At 38.5% G+C, this 21,428-nt stretch overlaps 1 pseudogene across 1 annotated transcript in view; it reads right to left on the reverse strand.

Moving 5' to 3' along the window:
* Positions 1-21,428, reverse strand: part of LOC148417560 (uncharacterized) — an 83,461-nt pseudogene that overhangs the window by 53,242 nt on the left and 8,791 nt on the right. The window contains exon 2 of the transcript XR_015866645.1: positions 975-1,011. The product of XR_015866645.1 is annotated as an uncharacterized LOC148417560 (transcript). The remainder of the gene's footprint in view (positions 1-974; positions 1,012-21,428) is intronic.

Consider the following 21,428-nt stretch of genomic DNA (forward strand, 5'->3'; position numbering starts at 1 on the left):
CAACGTGCTCATGTCTGCAAGGGCCCGTTATAGCTGCTTGTAGCTCTAGTTTTTTTTTTTTTTTTTTTACCTTGTTGGCAAGGTAAAAAAAAGAATGATAAAACAAACAACATGTTGGAAAAAATGGCACGTTTGCGTGTGTAAACTAATATATATGCTGAATTTTGATTATATCGCCCACTTTTGGGAAATTTAAGATTGCTAACAATGTAAAACATTGACACCACGCCTTCCACGACTTCAATAAGGCAACGACAAATGATCATTTGTGATCCAAACAGTGAATTTATGATGAAGTCAATAAAACAAAATTGCTTATTGTATTATTTTAAGGTTTAGAGCTGATAGCATTCTAAGTTATTTAGAAAACAAATTTCATTATACAGGATAATTTTTTTTAACTAGTCTGCCTCACAGTGAACATTAATGACAGTGCGGTGGAGCCTCTTAATAGCTTACCACTGAAGGGGAACTAAAAGCAAACACTGCCATATTAAAATATTTATGCATTTAATTTTTGTATTAAACATGGTACATATTTCTTAATTTACTGAATATGCAGTTAATTTTTGTAAAAAATAAAATATGATTGGTATTCAAAGGAAATAAATAGAGGTGTACATTTGCTAATGTGATATTTTTGCGCAAGGTTATCATACCATCAGAATCTATTATCAGTCGATGCCTGACACAAAATCAGCTACAGAAATGAATGGATGTTTCAAGTGTGTGAACACTAACCTTATTGTGCATCACTTATACACAAGAGGTTGAATAACAGGTAAACAGAGTGGACTAACATAATCGCGCTTTCTGCACCGTATGTGTGGTCATTTGAAAAAATGCTTAGTGTGTACATTCAAACATAACACTCATTCAACATGAACAATGTCTTTTGTTTGACCTTTGTTTGGCACAACACCATAGTTGCCACAACAGTCTGTTCAGAACATGGTTAAGTAATTTGCACACACCTCAAGTTGGGAGAAAAACTGGATTCAACAGCAGGCTCTGTAGACACATAAAGCAACACAGACATGAACTCTGGAACATTTCACTCAAAACACATATTTAGATTGTTTACTAGGGCTGTGCAATATATTTGCACAAAATACTCATTATGATAAGGTCACATACAATATATGTATCACATAAACATGCATCTAGTTTCATTGTTCTGTAATTGTATGCTTTTCTTTGACGTTCACCAATTGATGCAATCTTGAATGGGCATCACCATCCAATGCAAAGGCAACTGTATCTATGGGCTCAAAAATGATGTGTTATCAAGAACTACAGACCTCCAGGTACTTTAGCAAGTGCATTTGCAATTGGATAAATCACATCGCCAGTGAGAGTACAGAAATAATTTAGCTTGTAAGCAGACCTTAACGTTGATACAATACACATCTCATACCATGTCAGTAATGAATTAAAAATGTTAATTTTCACCTTTTTTTAACGTTTTTCTAAAATAATTTCCCCCAAAATATGAAGTCTGGTATGCAATTAGACAATCACTGAAAATAAAGGTGAAAACCCACTGACAATCTGCCTACTTGTCAGTACCCTTGGTCAGATAAATTAGGCAGACATAAATGGAAGAGTGAATGTTATAGAATGTAAACTAAGTGCTATGACAATTTGATCACAAGATGTCCTTAATGTGGCTATTTTATGAGGGTTGGCAGAATTGACTGTTGACTACGTTGCTGTTTTCTTTTTTATCAGACAGTGGCAAGGCTTAAAAACTTTAAAATTTGATAGTAAAAACTTCAAAATCTTAAAATTTCTAAGAGGTTTTACCTTTGACTGTTTTCAAATCAACAAGGCGTCATCAACCCATCTCTACTGTATATTTAACACACATTAATGTAGGAGCAATGTCTTGTTTTCAAAAAGCAGGTCAGAAGTCCTACAGCTAATTCTGCAGACGCAAAGAACTAAGATATAACTTGCATAATATTTTACTCAAAATACAGATGTGTGTTTTTACTAGAAATGCACAATGTATTGTAAAAAACCTCACCTTGATACGGTCACTTGCAATACGTGTAGCACTACTACATGCATTAAGTTTCATATGGAATTGAAAGCATTTAGTATCTGTCTTGGACCAGTTGATGCAATCTTTAACTTACATCACAGACAATGTGAAGGATGATCAGTACCGACAGACATGTTTATGTACTGATAGGTACCTAGGTAAAAGAGCCAATCAATTCAAGACACACAGATGGCCTCTTCAGTCACTCAGTACATTCCTTTATGAGCATGTGACACAAACCATACAGAGCAGAACTACATTATTGATACATTGGGAGCGCTTCACCTTCAAACACCTTTTTTAAACCTATGTGATATAAATTATACAATTTTACAATAAGACACACATCAATATCATCATCATATCTACATTTTTGGGCCACTTTGTGAAATTACACAAGATATTTTTTCCAGTCGAAATAAAGTTTTTTTTTTTTTGGTCTGATGGTAACAGAGACAACATTTAACTGTTCAGTTCATCAATACCAATGGCAAGTATTTTTTTTAAGATTGTGTGGATGAAATTCCAATCCAATTGTACACACCTGTGCTCACTAGAATGATGAACACGTGACACAATCTACACAAAAATACATTGAAGGTCTTAATCTTGATGCACTTTTTTTTTTTTTGTAACGTTGCCGGATAAATTAAAACATTTACACAGTAAGACACTCATCATCAAAAGGCTGCACGATAATGTCCAAAATAATTATCACAATTATTTTGGTCACTATTTAAATCCCAATTATTCATCATGTTTTGTCAATCGTGTATTTATTGCACTTTTTTTAAAACCAGCAGTAGATAAACGAGGTGTCATGGCTTGATAAGTTAAAATGATAATAATAATAAACTAAAATAAAGTTAATGACATTTTGTAGAAATTTCCCCAAGGCATGGCAGAAACTTGGCACACAAGGCAACACACTGCGAAGTTACTTGCTGAGTGCAAACCGATGAAAAATGGAGCGAAAAATGGAGCGTAACGAGTAAAATGCGTCATCAAATTACCACCTGTAGCACACGTGGGTTCAGCATCGTAGCATTTCGCATTAAAAACATAGCAAAGTTCAATTAATAATGACTCATTATAATAACAACAAAGTGCTTATAGAACATAAACGTTACTGTTTACAGTAAGTTAGGGCAGTGTAGATAGAGCATATCCCAATATTAATATCGCAACAGCTTATACGTACTTCACTTACCTCTCACATTGCCCGGGTACAATGAACCGGAACAGGAAGAACGTGCATATAGTGACCTTTTGATGTTGCCTTCGCTGACTCTTGGAAAGTCTTGAACAAAACTTTTTTTCGAAGCGTCTTTGCACTGTAGCTACGCGAAAACATTTGTAACAATATATTATTTAGATTTGTTGCCAAAAATGATGGGCAAAATGAACAAAGACATGAAAGTGTAAAACAGTAGAGCGGCAAGTGTTATTAAAAGCGTGGGTCGGTAATAAAATATGTGATGTTCCACGCTTCCTGAAGTGTACTAACTCAAGTACAGTACTGTAGTTCGCACGAAGATTTGGATGTCATTTGCTAAACGACATCGCCACAAATGCAGCTCCACTTGTCAAAACCCAATCTTCTCTGCCTTTGCAGTGACAATTCTCTTGTCAAATGAATAACCACGAAGTGGGATAATGTCTCATTTTATGATTATTTCTTTTGCCTCAACACCCGCCCGACATCGCTGCAACTGCTTTATGCTCTTAATAGTTTCCTGTCGTCTTCACACTCTCTTCTGGTCGCGTGGTGGTTTAAAAATGCATGCACGTAAATGAAAATTACAGTCATTTAATACTTCTGACAATGCAGGAAACCGCATAACGTCGGTTGCTTTGTATCAGCAACAAAGAACTGAAAAAGAAAAAAAAAGCTGTCATTTCAACTGTCACGTGAGCAGTTTCGACATCCGTGACATTTGTGCGCTATAAGTTAATGTAAAGCGATGGGGAAAATGGACGTTATGCGGTTGCTGATGTCATTACTTGATTAACCGCTACTTTTAACAACGTGGGTGACGCAAAAGAGCATTACTGTTGTAAGACAATGTATTTGGGGAAAAAAGATGATCATATTAATAACAACAATACTCGAGTCGAGAGGAAATTAGGATATGACAACCACTCCGCGTCGTGTCATCATCTTCCTCCCCATTACCTGTAATTTCAGGTGCAAATTATTAGACGATATCCCAGGCCTTTGGGACTTGTAACAAATACTTCTGACAATTCGAGAAATAGTGATGGCCGAGTGAGGCTTTGGAGCTCCGAATCTTTTCTCGACCGCTGATTCGTTGCTCGGAGCCTTGAAGAAACGGTTTAAGGCAGACATCTCGTGGTCATTGATTGAAGCGTAACAAAATCGTATTGAAAAGTCAAGTGACACCCCCCCCCCCCCCCCCCCCCCCCATCATTTATATTTAGATGCACAAAACGCATTACAAGTCTTGAGTGCATGGTTTCTCGGCAACACAATATTATGGAATTGGGCATAGTATATGATATTGTCTATTCGTAATATATACTGTACATATAAATCTATACATTTGTCTGTCTGTCGATATATTTCTTTAACTATATATAAATATCCATATAGTTATATGTCTTTCTGATTTATTTATCTTTAAATATCTATAAAATTATCTCTTTCTGTCTTATAATGCAATGCAATCAATCGATTAGGAAACAAAATGAAACAACGATCTGAAAAACGACACAACTCCTTACGTTCAATGAAAAACATTTAACCGATCCCCGTGGACTTTCGAGCCCACGAATGAGTGAGTTTTATAGTCATATGCAAATTAATACTTCATGATGAAATTCCTATTCTGTTTACTTTTACTTAAATTACTGGTGATGATAGTGTAAAATATCATGTAGTACAACATATTATCTATCTAGATGTCATGCGACCAAACCACGCCTCGGTGCAGTGACTTGAGAACTACTTTCTGAGTTACAGCTCATGAGGCGGAACTTCGACTGTCTGTAGTCCATCACGAGCGGGAAAACAAACATCGTCCAAACTGACACCTTGGCACACAGTAAACATGTACCTTCTCAACAACAAAAAATACTACAATGAGAGCACAAAACTAGGTATAAAGCATAAAGAGCGCTGCAAAACGCGATGGATTTCCCCACAGAGCTTGTGGCGTTAGCAACGGCAAAAACATAATTTTTCTCATTTATTGGCACTGGTTCTCGAGCAATTGCACACGTCTTTAGAACAAACCGTGTCAATTCACCCCAAACAGGTTGCTGCCTATTAATTAGTCAAAAATAGCATTAGAAAATAAAATGACACTACAGTATAGCTTTGCTGGCTTAATTGCCTTAATTGAAGTTTTGATGGCACCACGTAAATAAAACAATGAAGTGTTGGTACGTGTGGTTTCAATTAGTTGATAGTTTCCAAGGTTCAGAGGGCTTCCTCTCACATCACTAGTTGCCAGTCATTCAAGGTCTTGATGATGCAATTTCGCTCTAAAAAATTGAAAATCGGAAAGAGTGAGAGAGAGAGGAGAGAGAGAAGGGGGGGGGGGGGGGGGGGGCAAAAAAAACGCTGTCCAAAATCAAATTAAATTAATCCCTTAATATAAAGGTATGGTAATTATTAGAAAATATAATGAAGAAACAAGTTTCAAATATGAAGTATAGTATAGAAGTAAAAAGAAAAAAGTACTATAAATGTTCAAATTCTGAACTTTGGGAGATTATATTTAATAGTTTGGATGTTCAACATTTGGAGAGAGTCGTTTTTATTGTTCTGAGTTAACCAAGATGGCTGCCATCCTGGGTAGAAGTGGGGCTGAGCGCTCTTGAGACGTCTAATCAGATATCCAAGATGGCTGCCTCTGATGGTTGTTGGTAAATGGAGTCTCAGTTTATGTAGTCAAGTATCTGAGATGGACGCCTGACGACCTCATGGGAAATGGAGTACTTTGTGTAGCTAAATAGTCTTCCACAAAGGCTGAACGCACACACAAAGAATGACCTAATTGAAAATGAATTGGTTCGTTATGATTCCAACGATTCCAAAATGTGGAATTGTGGGAAAATTTGGAATCATGGGAAGAGGAAAATTGAGACACCCAATGAATTGTCGGGATCGATTAAAGTTTGAATGGTCAGAATCAGATGAAGAATGGCGAAGATAGATGATTACAAAATGTTGGTGAGAACAATGAAATAAGGAATTATGGGTAAAACAATGGAGAAAAAAATTGAAAATTTTTCATGCATGGGTGTTCTAAGCAGACTTACCAATTATGGGAAGCACCTTAAGTTGGAACGACTAGTATAGGTTGAACACAAAAGGAGGTATCTGTCAGAGAAATCTCAGAAAAGAAGACTGGGACAAGCCTAGCTGCTTAAACAGCAAAAAGAGTAACTCAGACCAGCCAAGATTGACTTTTCTATGCCGGGCATAGGGAAAAAAGCTTGGGCAAATGAACTCGTGGGTCTTCCAACGCTAATTTCACTGCCCAGCCGTCCCCCCCCTGGCTTTTATTGAGCAAAAGCATAGCAGATTACAAGACACAACAAAAGAGCCAGCCGGGCGCCACCGGCAGCTGGGCCAAGGTCCCGGCTCACACTTTCGTGCGTCAACAGCTCTATCTAAGGACAGGGTCAAGATGAACTAGGATTGCATAAATGGGTAACAATGAAATAAGCACATAATGATAACAACCTAATATATGATTCCCTTCACATATCCCCCCTGATTATCATTATTAAAACACATCAAACGATGTCGAAAGCTATTGCTTGAGTGGGAAGAAAACTACCCAAAAACCCAGTGGGAAAAGGTAGAAACCCTTCCCAAGCAAGAGCTTGTTACAAGGAAAAATAGAAAAAGCAAAAGCTAAAGCTCCTTTTGGTCCAATACATGTATATACACATCACAAACCATATCAACATCCTATGTCTAAAATCTTTTCCGTAGGTGCATCTTGAATGGTTCAGACAGTTGTTGAATCGTCGTCAGAGTCAATAGGTTGATAGTCAGTCATGGTCACGGTCACTTGCGCTGCTAACCCCAACAGCATCCATGATTTTGGTGGCACAGGTCTTACACAAGGGCACACCGCAGGTTATGCAGACATGACAGCAAGAGAATGCAGATGATGACAGAAGCAATGGCTACAGCCACGCCCTTCCATTTGCCTAAGAAGTCCTGCAACCACTGCAGGAAGGGGTTGAGCTTCAACTCCCTCCATACTTAAGAGTCCTCAGTCTGCACTCCCTGAGCAGTGTCAGTGTCTCAGACAACGAGCCATTAGACAAAGTGTGTGAAGGAATAAATGCGCAACATTCACCTGATGGCAAAAGCTTGCACACGCCACCCTTTTCTGCCAGTCATGTCGAGTGCCTGTCGGTTTTGAATAGTCATAAGTGAAGTAGCATGTAGTTGTGAAGCTGTGTGCGTTATAAGGTATAATTATAAGGTGCGTCGGTTATATCAGTCGACGAGTATACTTTATGATTGACATCATTGAAAAAAATCGGTGTGTTTGTACACAGTCACTGGAAATAGAGCACCAAATATGGCAAATGCGAACCCGCTGCATTTGCTTTGTCAATCAATTTGTCTTTGTCAGGAATGCTCCAAGGCTTGCCAATCGCATCAAAAAAAGACGGAAGTTTGTCTGGTGATTGGGACTGGTGGTTTGTCAGTGTTGCATTTGGACCAATGGGTGGAGTTCTCAACACTGAAACAAACGTAGCGTTTATCGCTGTTCCCGTGATGTCCGTCTGGAGCTGGAGGTTGCCCATGACGCTGGTGGGCAAACGCTGTCTGTCTGAGGTAGGCGTTGTTGGTCGTCCGGACACAAGAGCGCCGCCCAACATCAAGCAGCATGCTGCTCGGAGGAGTGCTGGCGGACAGGCCATTCTCCTGAGAGGGGTGTGTTTACCACAAAAACCCTTTCTCCCACTGTGGTCTTTCGTTGGTGCACCGTCCGTGCACTCGGGGGTGCTCATCCTCACTTCGAGGGACTGGCGTCGCTAGGCCCGTCAGCAGGGGGTCGAAGGATCTTGCACTGCGACTGGCGGATCCACCCGTCGCGTCCTTCAACTTTCACCGCAGTTGGTGTCGCTGCGATCATCTGGAACGGGCCATCCCAGCATTCACTGTCCCAACGAGGTCGTCAGCACCTTGAGGAACACATGGTCCCCGATCTGGACCCGGGTTTTCTGTGGGATAGAACACACTGGCCAGTCATTGTGCTTATGCATCTCCCTTGTGCCAAACAGTCTTTTCATGTGAACTGGAAAAGAACATCCACTAGGTGGCTGGTCATGGGTTAAGTCTGCTAGTCCATATGGTCCTCCATATACTATTTCAAATGGTGATAAAGTTTTTTCTTCAGCGGAACAAATCTCATTTCTGTGGCCACAATAAGAATGCAATCTGGTCGCTGTCTCTTTATCACTTGCATTGTTTTTATGCGTATGGCCTTGACTGTCCCATTCGTTCTTTCAACAAGCCCTCCTGATATTCAACAGTTCTCTAACTTTTGTAACAGCTTTTTTCACAAAATGTAATCAATTGTCACTTCTAATTACTCTCATCCATATATATCATATGAAATGCTTCGGGTGGTTCTAGAAATTTGCCTCTATGTGGTCACAAATAAACTTGCGCATTATTGCAAAAACAGGTATCACAACATTTACAAAAAACACAAACATTTTGAGTATAAAAGGTGAATCCATATACAACTGATCATACATATTCCCCCCCAGCAACAAAACAAATACATAGGGAACCCTCAACGTGAGGGGTTGAAACAACACAACCTCCACTGAAGCCTCCACTGCCAATGCTGCGGCCAGCACCACCTGAACGCCTTCAGGGGTTGGCCCAGCAACTGCATCCAATTCCTCAGAGTAAAATTTGACTGGCCTCAGTTTCCCGTCATGCTTCTGCAACAAAACTGAAGTCATGAATCCCTGTTTAGCGGTCACTCTTTGCTCAAATGGTTTGCTGTAATCCGGTAGTGTCAATACGGATGAATTAAACCAATTCCAATTTCACGCTGTCAAATGCCTCGTCAGCTTTTTTCATAACTGAGATCAAACAGTGGCCTAGTCAATTCAAAACAATTTTTTGAATCCATATGTTACAATAATTATTCAGCCTCAAAAATGACATCATTTGTCTTTTAGTCTGTGTTTTTGGGCTTTTGCAATGGCCTCCTTTTGTCTGTCAGTAACAATTCTGCCATCCTTATCTCATTAGTTCTGCCAACCTTCTTCCATTTGTTTCCACTTGCCGAAAATCTTTCTTGCCACAACGCCAACATTCTAATGTATTCAATTTTGTCTTTCAACTCTCTCTTACATCCTTCTTTTCCGCTACCACAATTCCTGTTTCCAACACAATGCACTTCCTCTTCTCCATCACACCAGAATGTCTGTTTTCTCCCCTACATTCTTCTACTTTTCTTCTTCTACTCCACTCTCAGCTGAGTACTCGATTTATCTAATCTCTGAGTGTTGGAGGTCACTCACATCTACATTTTTGTTTGTAGTATAGTTCCATTTAGCCTTGCATTATTTCAGCTGCTGTCAATATTTTCAGCCTGTTTATCCATTATCTACCATAATGTGATTTGTTTTTAGAAAACTCTTGCAAACTATACTATATCAAACAATTAACATATCAACTGGTTCATCCTCCTTTTGCACAGTTGAATCTATTTTACTGTAAGATCTGATCCTATCATGCTAATCTCTCCAAACAATTCCAGATTCAACTTTTTCTCTTTTATCGATTTTGCTATTTGAAATTTTTCTTCAGCTTTGTTCTAACAAATTCAGTGGTCTCTATCAATTTGCCAATTTAAAATATTTTCCACTTTGAAGAACAACAAAAGCAACAACAACAAAATCAACTTTAGCAAAAACGACAATTCTCACAACTGTGACAACAACAATAACAGCAACACATGCAGCAAACTGTGTGAAAATTTCAACAGAGCAAGCTTCACAGGCTTACACTCACAATCACTTCTCATTTTCATACCACAGTCTCCAAAACTTGCTATCATACAATAACATGCCTACATGTTATTAAGCTTTGAAAACACAACATTTATAATTCAACGTCATCTGGCTATCCACCCCTGGCATAGCCTCACATATAACACAACAACTTTGTGTATTTTATTTGTGTATCAACCATTAATTATTCATTGCCAGTTAATCTAGCATTTGAAAACATCCTAATTCTCAATTTAGTCTCAACTGATCCCATAATATATTTTTCCATATTTCTCATTTCACCTGTGTGCTGAGAATTAACCCTGTGAATGGACCAGTTTCTGCCCACAAACCTCAGGTTTGAAACCATCTCAAATTTGTCATTTTGACTTTTAACCATGCAGACTAGATCAAGCCCGATCTAACAATGTATTTTAGCCAAATTTCATCAAATATCATTGTTTATTTCTAACAATCTAATATACAAACATGTAACACACCAATAGTTACACACCAGCAAACTGACAGATACACACGCAGATCCACATCACACAACATGCAGTTTACAACGTATATGCGGACTTTGTTAAGCACGTACAAGACACATGTTTTGCACACAACTTCTCAAATGGCATCACTCCTTTGGCTTCATGTCAACCCTCAGTACTCAGATGTGGAGCTGAGACCCAGTCCAGAAAAGGGTCTTACTGCCGTGGCCACGGTCTTGCCTGGTTGTCAACTCCGCCTCAGAAAACCTCAGGTGTCTGGGTTTAAGAACATGGTGGTAAACTCAGGTACGAATTGTTGGTGTCTGTTTTCCACCGTTAATTTGGGTTTACTGTCTGGCTGTGTTAGTTGCCGACAGGTTAGTGGCTGCGGTCAAATCATCATCTGCTTTCCTTTTTTTTCTCAGCCACCTTCTATACTCGTTTCGGTTTGGCTCTATCAACTAAAGCCTTGCATTTAAACCACTGTTAATCATCACTGTTTTCAATCCTTTCCCTGTCCTTCAATGACAACTTACGCAACACTTTCTCCAATCCACCACAATCATCCACGTGTCCTGAAAAACCGTATTGGAATTTCCGTTTTTCCACATACTTAGTACTTTCTTTGCTATCTATCTCTGCCCGACGTACATTTTCCTTCAATTCATCCACAAAACAACAACATTCCTTTTCCCATATTGCCTCCTTGGGCCGAGTTGCGGCCCCGGAGGACTTTTTTTTTTTTTCTTCTCATGATTAACTATGTTTCCTTCGTCACGGGAGAAATGCTACGTGCCTGGTGTCATGTCGGATACCGAGCTTCTACCTCGAAAAGCGGATATCCCCAGGTGTTTGTACTCACGACCGTTTCACCAGTTTTAGATTTCCCGTCACTCAGGACAACCACTCCACATTCATTCCACACTCATACATCACAGAAATGATCAGTAACTGTGCACCGGATGTTAAACTTTCTCTTTTTTAAGTCAGGCCGTTTGTTCAAAGTCCAATTGACTGTACGTTTAAGGTCCAATGGACCAGCCGTTTAAGGTCCGATGGACCGTTCGTTTAAGGTCCGATGGACCGCTCGTTTAAGGTCCGATGGACCGCACGTTTAAGGTCCGATGGACCGCTCGTTTAACTAGAAAATGTGCAATTCCTGAAGAAATTGCGTGTGAAGGTGAAACTGTTGAAGGTTTGGGAGTTGAAAAGTGAAATGATGTGGAACGATTGAATGTGTGAATCTGTGAAGAAATATGAATACAAAGTTGAAAAACTGAAAAAAAGTTGAACTGTGGAATTTGAAGATGAATGAAAAACTGAAAAAAGTTGAACTGTAGAATGATGTGAATCTGTGAAGACTGTGAATCTGTGAGAAACTGAAAAAAAAACGAATGTTTGAATCATAAAAAAGTGTGGATGATCCGAAGTAAAAGCAGAAGAGAAAATATAAAGTTTTTCAACTTTGTATTATTCACATTTCTTCACTGTTTCACATCAATCCACAATCCACCTCATTCAAATGATTAGCTCATTAACAGAAGTTTAAAAATGATCCCTAATCAAACTTTTTCAGTTTTTTTACTGCTTGAAATATGAATAATACAAAGTTGAAAAACTGAAAAAACTGAATGTATGAATCAAGCTGAGTTAACCAATTTTCCCATAAGAAATAATGGAAAGTATGTGTGCACAAGTAAATGTGCACAAGCAGTACATGATAAAGATAAAGATAAAGATAAATAAAGCATTATAAACCATTTTGTATAATTTACTTACGTTTTGGAGAGTGGTTGATGGCATACAGGAATGGATGTGGAGAGGACGGGAGGGAGTTACTCCTTCCATGATGACGCTAGCTAACTGCGACGCGAGGTCGGACACTCGTACACCACGTTCATATTTTGCTATAATTTCCTTCTTCGGTTCAATAGTGGTCCTCATTGTTTTCCTCTTTGCCTTCCCCTTATCACTGTCTTTCTTTGGACCCATTATTAAGGGCTAGAGCAACACGAAAAAGTTTAAATCCGGGAAGAAATACTCGAACAAACGTCTTACTCCGCTGGCGGTCTGAGTTGAACTGGCGCTTACCCGCTGGCCGAGAAGGGCCGAGGAGCGCGTTCGGGTCGGCTCGGCTCGGCTCGGCTCGGCTAGTCGAGAACCGAAAATCTGTTTGAGGTCCGATGCATTACCTACTTGAATTTTTTGGTCGCGCACCGATTTGGTCGAGTATAGAGGCGGTCGAGTACCGAGGTACCACTGTATTCACATTTCTTCACTGTTTCACATCAATCCACAATCCACCTCATTCAAATGATTAGATCATTATCAGTTTAAAAATGATCCCTATTCAAAGTTTTTCAGTTTTTTTACTGCTTTAAATATGAATAATACAGAGTTGAAAAACTGAAAAAAAACTGAACGTATGAATCAAGCTGAGTTAACCAAGCCAGATGCTGTACTAGGTGGAAGCAGTAGTGAGAGGTAATGAGACGTCTAATAAAATATCCAAGATGGCCGCCCATGAGGGCAGATGGGAGTTGGAGTCTTCGGTGGTCTAAGATGGCCGCCCGATGGCATCATGGGAAATGGAGTACTTTGTGTAACTAAACTATAGGTGTCAAACTCTAGTCCTCGAGGGCTTGTATTCTGCATGTTTTTGAATCACACCAATCACTTAACATTAGGCCATTTTTACAGTAGAAAAACTTGAATTGTAGCTGAAAGTTGAACTGTGGAATAATGTTAATGTAAAGAAATATGAATAATACAAAGTTGAAAAATTGAAAAAAGTTGAACTGTGGAATGATGTGAATGTGTGAAAAAATATGAATAACACAAAGTTGAAAACTGAAAAAAAAAAACGAATGTTTGAATCATAAAAAAGTGGGGATGATCCGAAGTAAAAGCAGAAGAGAAAAAACAACTGTAAACGTGAAACGCGATTTGCCCGAACCGGGGCACGGACATGTTGAAGATGACAACTTTACCGCTGGGCCACGGGGGAGCGATGGCAATTCACACTGTGAAAGCTTTATATAATAAGAATGAAGCATGTTTGAACGTGAATCTATGAAGAACTACGAATAATACAGTTAAAAAAATGAAAAAAGTTGAACTGTGGAATGAAAAGTAAGATGAAATGAAAGTAAGAACAGTTTGAAAAGGCTAAATACTTTAAATGTGAATAGTATAAAAAAACGTAAATTGTAGGAAAAACGATGAATAGTTGAACCTTGAAAAATACAAAAGCACTTCACATGAATATGTGGAATGATATGAAGTTTGAACGGCATGAATTGGATGAACTGGGAAGGAGTTGAAAGCAAAAGAAAATACGGAATTAACTGAAAAAAAACACTGAATGTGTGAAAAGACACAGCGGGGATCGAACGCACGAACATGTAGTAGATATACGTCAACAGAACGTCTGAGCCACGGGAAATGACGAAACCGTGAACGCTTTAAAAGGAAGTAGGAAGAACTCTCCAATCACTTAACATTAGGCCGTTTTTACGGTACAAAAACTTAAATTGTAGGAAAACGATGAAAAGTTGAAACTTGAAAAATAGACCCGCACTAAACATGAATATGTAGAATGATATGAAGTTTGAACGGCATGAATTGGATGAACTGGGAATGAGTTGAAACGTACCTAAAAAACGGTCGGAATAAAAAAAATAATAATAACTAGAAAATGTGCAATTTCTGAAGAAATTGCGTGTGAAGGTGAAACCGTTGAAGGTTTGGGAGTTGAAAAGTGGAATGATGTGGAACGATTGAATGGTGTGAATCTGTGAAGAAATATGAATACAAAGTTGAAAAACTGTAAAAAAGTTGAACTGTGGAATTTGAAGAATGAAAAACTGAAAAAGTTGAACTGGAGAATGATGTGAATCTGTGAAAAATTATGAATCCTACAAAGTTGAAAAACTGAGAAAAGTTGAACTGGAATAGTGTGAATCTGTGACATTAGGCCTAATGTTAAGTGAATGATGTGATTCAAAAACATGCAGGATATCAGCCCTCGAGGACTGGAGTTTTAAACTCCTGTTAATGAGCTTATCATTTGAATGAGGTGGATTGAATGAGGTGGATTGTGGATTGATGTGAAACAGTGAAGAAATGTGAATAATACAGAGTTGAAAAACTGAAAAAAACTAAAACGTATGAATCAAGCTGAGTTAACCAAGCCAGATGCTGTACTAGGTGGAAGCAGCAGTGAAAGGTAATGAGACGTCTAATAAAATGTCCAAGATGGCCGCCCATGAGGGCAGATTGGAGTTGGAGTCTTCAGTGGTCTAAGATGGCCGCCCGATGGCAACATGGGAAATGGATTACTTTGTGTAACTAAACTATAGGTGTCAAACTCCAGTCTTCGAGGGCTTGTATCCTGCATGTTTTTGAATCACACCTGTAATGGAGGTGTCGGAGTAGCGTCCAAACTTGTGACCTCCTTGAAAGGACTGTACTTGACTGATTCAGAGGATCCTCAATCTTATCAGGTTGTCCGGCCAGAACATAAAGACGATGCACACTCTCATGCCACTCTTTATTTGTATATAATGTTCTATTTATTTATCTGGGTTGGTGTGTGTGTGTTTCTGTGTTTGTGTGTTCTGTGTGTGTTCTATGTTTGATTGTGGGTGTGTGGTCTCTGCAAAGGAGAGCAGAGAACATTCACTAAACATTGATAACTAACATAACTAACATTGTACAATATGTTACATCATATGCTCACATGACTCTATATTAGCTTAGAATAACATAAACAACACAGGCAAACATACCGTACAATGATAGGAAGAATGAATTCAACCCAATCGTTCCAAAATGTGCGTTAGGTAGGAAAGAGTTAATGGAGCCGAAAAGATTTGAGTGGGCGGTGACGTCACTCCCTTACAGCGGAAGGATCACATTGGCACACACGGCAAACAAGCGACAAATAAGCACATTTTGTGGATGAAACTTTAACGTGAATACTAAAAGTGAAGTATGAAAAGTACGGTATATCTGCCTTTAGCAATTATACCAAACTTAGGTGCAATAACAACTTAGACATTAATGGACAAAGTGAAGCAGTGCAAACGTAAACATGTATCCAAAACTACGAACGGACAACATATTCAAACTGTACTTACATTCTCATGGACGCACGGAATAATAATGAAAGGAATGAGATAATCCACAGAATGATTGAAAGCAGAAAAAATGACTGTCCGTTACAACGATACCTGCCGACTACCGGTGAAAGAGCAAAACAACCTATGATAGTGTAAACAGAGTCCTGATTGGTAGTGGAGGAAAGAAACACAACTTGTGATTAGTTGCTAGGCGGTTGCTAGGAAGATCACATGACCACAGGAGAAACATGTCCAGACGTAAATAGTAATAACAGAACGATTCAAACACGAAATCGTTAAGTATAATCAGAAACTTCTTAACAACACCATTCACTTAACATTAGACAATTTTTACGGTACAAAAACTTGAATTGTAGCTGAAAGTTGAACTGTAAACGTGAAACGCGATTTGCCCGAACCGGGACACGGACATGTTGAAGATGACAACTCTACCACTGGGCCACTGTGGGGCAGTGTAAGACCACACTGTGAAAGCTTGAAATATAGGGAATGAAGTATTTTTGAACGTGAATCTATGAAGAACTACGAATAATACAAAGTTAAAAAACTGAAAAAAGTTCAACTGTGGAATGAAAAGATGAAATGAAAGTAAGAACAGTTTGAAAAGGCTAAATTCTTTAAATATGAATAGTATAAAAAACGTAAATTGTAGGAAAACGATGAATAGTTGAACCTTGAAAAATAAAAAAGCACTTCACGTGAATATGTGGAATGATATGAAGTTCGAACGGCATGAATTGGATGAACTGGGAAGGAATTGAAACAAAAAAAAAATACTGAATTAACTGAAAAAAAACACTGAATGTGTGAAAAGACACATCGGGGATCGAACGCACGAACATGTAGTAGATATACGTCAACAGAACGTCTGAGCCACGGGAAATGACGAAACCGTGAACGCTTTAAAAGGAAGTAGGAAGAACGCTCCAATCACTTAACATTAGGCCGTTTTTACGGTACAAAAACTTAAATTGTAGGAAAACGATTAAAAGTTGAAACTTGAAAAATAGACCCGCACTAACTAAAAAAGACTCACACAACTAAAAAATGACGCAGCCTGGGATTGAACCCACGAACATGAAGTGCGAATGCCGTACACAAATCCCATGAGCCACCGAGACATAGAAAATATCGAAAACGTTAAAGTTTAAAAATAAAGCACGAAGACCAGCCCATTCACTTAACATTAGGCCATTTTTACGGTACAAAAACTTAAATTGTAGGAAAACGATGAAAAGTTGAAACTTGAAAAATAGACCCGCACTAAACATGAATATGTAGAATGATATGAAGTTTGAACGGCATGAATTGGATGAACTGGGAATGAGTTGAAACGTACCTAAAAAACGGTCGGAATAAAAAAAAAAATAATAATAATAATAATAAAGGTGGAGAAAAACATAAGTGTGAAGGTTTCACCTTCACACAACTAGAAAATGTGCAATTTCTGAAGAAATTGCGTGTGAAGGTGAAACTGTCGAAGGTTTGGGAGTTGAAAAGTGGAATGATGTGGAACAATTGAATGGTGTGTATCTGTGAAGAAATATGAATACAAAGTTGAAAAACTGAAAAAAGTTGAACTGTGGAATTTGAAGATGAATGAAAAACTGAAAAAAAGTTGAACTGTAGAATGATTTGAATCTGTGAAAAATTATGAATCCTACATAGTTAACAAACTGAGAACAGTTGAACTGGAATAATGTGAATCTGTGACATTAGGCCTAATGTTAAGTGAATGACGTGATTCAAAAACATGCAGGATATCAGCCCTCGAGGACTGGAGTTTTAAACTCCTGTTAATGAGCTTATCATTTGAATGAGGTGGATTGAATGAGGTGGATTGTGGATTGATGTGAAACAGTGAAGAAATGTGAATAATACAGAGTTGAAAAACTGAAAAAAACTAAAACGTATGAATCAAGCTGAGTTAACCAAGCCAGATGCCGTACTAGGTGGAAGCAGTAGTGAGAGGTAATGAGACGTCTAATAAAATATCCAAGATGGCCGCCCATGAGGGCAGATTGGAGTTGGAGTCTTCAGTGGTCTAAGATGGCCGCCCGATGGCAACATGGGAAATGGATTACTTTGTGTAACTAAACTATAGGTGTCAAACTCCAGTCCTCGAGGGCTTGTATCCTGCATGTTTTTGAATCACACCTGTAATGGAGGTGTCGGAGTAGCGTCCAAACTTGTGACCTCCTTGAAAGGACTGTACTTGACTGATTCAGAGGATCCTCAATCTTATCAGGTTGTCCGGCAGAACATAAAGACGATGCACACTCTCATGCCACTCTTTATTTGTATATAATGTTCTATTTATTTATCTGGGTTGGTGTGTGTGTGTTTCTGTGTTTGTGTGTTCTGTGTGTGTTCTATGTTTGATTGTGGGTGTGTGGTCTCTGCAAAGGAGAGCAGAGAACATTCACTAAACATTGATAACTAACATAACTAACATTGTACAATATGTTACATCATATGCTCATATGACTCTATATTAGCTTAGAATAACATAAACAACACAGGCAAACATACCGTACAATGATAGGAAGAATGAATTCAACCCAATCGTTCCAAAATGTGCGTTAGGTAGGAAAGGGTTAATGGAGCCGAATAGATTTGAGTGGGCGGTGACGTCACTCCCTTACGGCGTAAGGATCACATTGGCACACACGGCAAACATGCGAAAAAATACGCACATTTTGTGGATGAAACTTTAACGTGAATACTAAAAGTGAAGTATGAAAAGTACGGTATATTTGCCTTTAGCAATTATACCAAACTTAGGTGCAATAACAACTTAAGACATTAATGGACAAAGTGAAGCAGTGCAAACGTAAACATGTATCCAAAACCACGAACGGACAACATATTCAAACTGTACTTACATTCTCATGGACGCACGGAATAATAATGAAAGGAATGAGATAATCCACAGAATGATTGAAAGCAGAAAAAATGACTGTCCGTTACAACGATACCTGCCGACTACCGGTGAAAGAGCAAAACAACCTATGATAGTGTAAACAGAGTCCTGATTGGTAGTGGAGGAATGAAACACAACTTGTGATTAGTTGCTAGGCGGTTGCTAGGAAGATCACATGACCACAGGAGAAACATGTCCAGACGTAAAGTATAATCAGAAACTTCTTAACAACACCATTCACTTAACATTAGACAATTTTTACGGTACAAAAACTTGAATTGTAGCTGAAAGTTGAACTGTAAACGTGAAACGCGATTTGCCCGAACCGGGACACGGACATGTTGAAGATGACAACTCTACCACTGGGCCACTGGGGGGCAGTGTAAGACCACACTGGGAAAGCTTGAAATATAGGGAATGAAGTATTTTTGAACGTGAATCTATGAAGAACTACGAATAATACAAAGTTAAAAAACTGAAAAAAGTTCAACTGTGGAATGAAAAGATGAAATGAAAGTAAGAACAGTTTGAAAAGGCTAAATTCTTTAAATATGAATAGTATAAAAAACGTAAATTGTAGGAAAACGATGAATAGTTGAACCTTGAAAAATAAAAAAGCACTTCACGTGAATATGTGGAATGATATGAAGTTCGAACGGCATGAATTGGATGAACTGGGAAGGAATTGAAACCAAAAAAAAAAAAATACTGAATTAACTGAAAAAAAACACTGAATGTGTGAAAAGACACAGCGGGGATCGAACGCACGAACATGTAGTAGATATACGTCAACAGAACGTCTGAGCCACGGGAAATGACGTAACCGTGAACGCTTTAAAAGGAAGTAGGAAGAACGCTCCAATCACTTAACATTAGGCCGTTTTTACGGTACAAAAACTTAAATTGTAGGAAAACGATTAAAAGTTGAAACTTGAAAAATAGACCCGCACTAACTAAAAAAGACTCACACAACTAAAAAATGACGCAGCCTGGGATTGAACCCACGAACATGAAGTGCGAATGCGGTACAAAAATCCCATGAGCCATTGGGACATAGGAAACGCGGAAACCGTTAAAGTTTAAAAATAAAGTACGAAGACCACCCCATTCACTTAACATTAGGCAATTTTTACGGTACAAAAACTTAAATTGTAGGAAAACGATGAAAAGTTGAAACTTGAAAAATAGACCCGCACTAAACATGAATATGTGGAATGATATGAAGTTTGAACGGCATGAATTGGATGAACTGGGAATGAGTTGAAACGTACCTAAAAAACGGTCGGAATAAAAAAAATAAAAATAATAATAATAAAGGTGGAGAAAAACATAAGTGTGAAGGTTTCACCTTCACACAATAATAATAATAAAGGTGGAGAAAAACATAAGTGTGAAGGTTTCACCTTCACACAATAATAATAAAGGTGGAGAAAAACATAAGTGTGAAGGTTTCACCTTCACACAATAATAATAAAGGTGGAGAAAAACATAAGTGTGAAGGTTTCACCTTCACACAACTAGAAAATGTGCAATTTCTGAAGAAATTGCGTGTGAAGGTGAAACCGTTGAAGGTTTGGGAGTTGAAAAGTGGAATGATGTGGAACGATTGAATGGTGTGAATCTGTGAAGAAATATGAATACAAAGTTGAAAAACTGAAAAAAAGTTGAACTGTGGAATTTGAAGATGAATGAAAACTGAAAAAAAGTTGAACTGTAGAATGATTTGAATCTGTGAAAAATTATGAATCCTACATAGTTAACAAACTGAGAAAAGTTGAACTGGAATAATGTGAATCTGTGACATTAGGCCTAATGTTAAGTGAATGATGTGATTCAAAAACATGCAGGATATCAGCCCTCGAGGACTGGAGTTTTAAACTCCTGTTAATGAGCTTATCATTTGAATGAGGTGGATTGAATGAGGTGGATAGTGGATTGATGTGAAACAGTGAAGAAATATGAATAATACAGAGTTGAAAAACTGAAAAAAACTAAAACGTATGAATCAAGCTGAGTTAACCAAGCCAGATGCCGTACTAGGTGGAAGCAGTAGTGAGAGGTAATGAGACGTCTAATAAAATATCCTAGATGGCCGCCCATGAGGGCAGATTGGAGTTGGAGTCTTCAGTGGTCTAAGATGGCCGCCCGATGGCAACATGGGAAATGGATTACTTTGTGTAACTAAACTATAGGTGTCAAACTCCAGTCCTCGAGGGCTTGTATCCTGCGTGTTTTTGAATCACACCTGTAATGGAGGTGTCAGAGTAGCGTCCAAACTTGTGACCTCCTTGAAAGGACTGTACTTGACTGATTCAGAGGATCCTCAATCTTATCAGGTTGTCCGGCCAGAACATAAAGACGATGCACACTCTCATGCCACTCTTTATTTGTATATAATGTTCTATTTATTTATCTGGGTTGGTGTGTGTGTGTTTCTGTGTTTGTGTGTTCTGTGTGTGTTCTATGTTTGATTGTGGGTGTGTGGTCTCTGCAAAGGAGAGCAGAGAACATTCACTAAACATTGATAACTAACATAACTAACATTGTACAATATGTTACATCATATGCTCACATGACTCTATATTAGCTTAGAATAACATAAACAACACAGGCAAACATACCGTACAATGATAGGAAGAATGAATTCAACCCAATCGTTCCAAAATGTGCGTTAGGTAGGAAAGGGTTAATGGAGCCGAATAGATTTGAGTGGGCGGTGACGTCACTCCCTTACGGCGTAAGGATCACATTGGCACACACGGCAAACAAGCGACAAATACGCACATTTTGTGGATGAAACTTTAACGTGAATACTA

This window comes from Hippichthys cyanospilos, chromosome 9, assembly GCF_059441005.1.
Source record: "Hippichthys cyanospilos isolate Australia breed blue-spotted pipefish chromosome 9, RoL_Hcya_1.0, whole genome shotgun sequence".
NCBI lineage: Eukaryota > Metazoa > Chordata > Actinopteri > Syngnathiformes > Syngnathidae > Hippichthys > Hippichthys cyanospilos.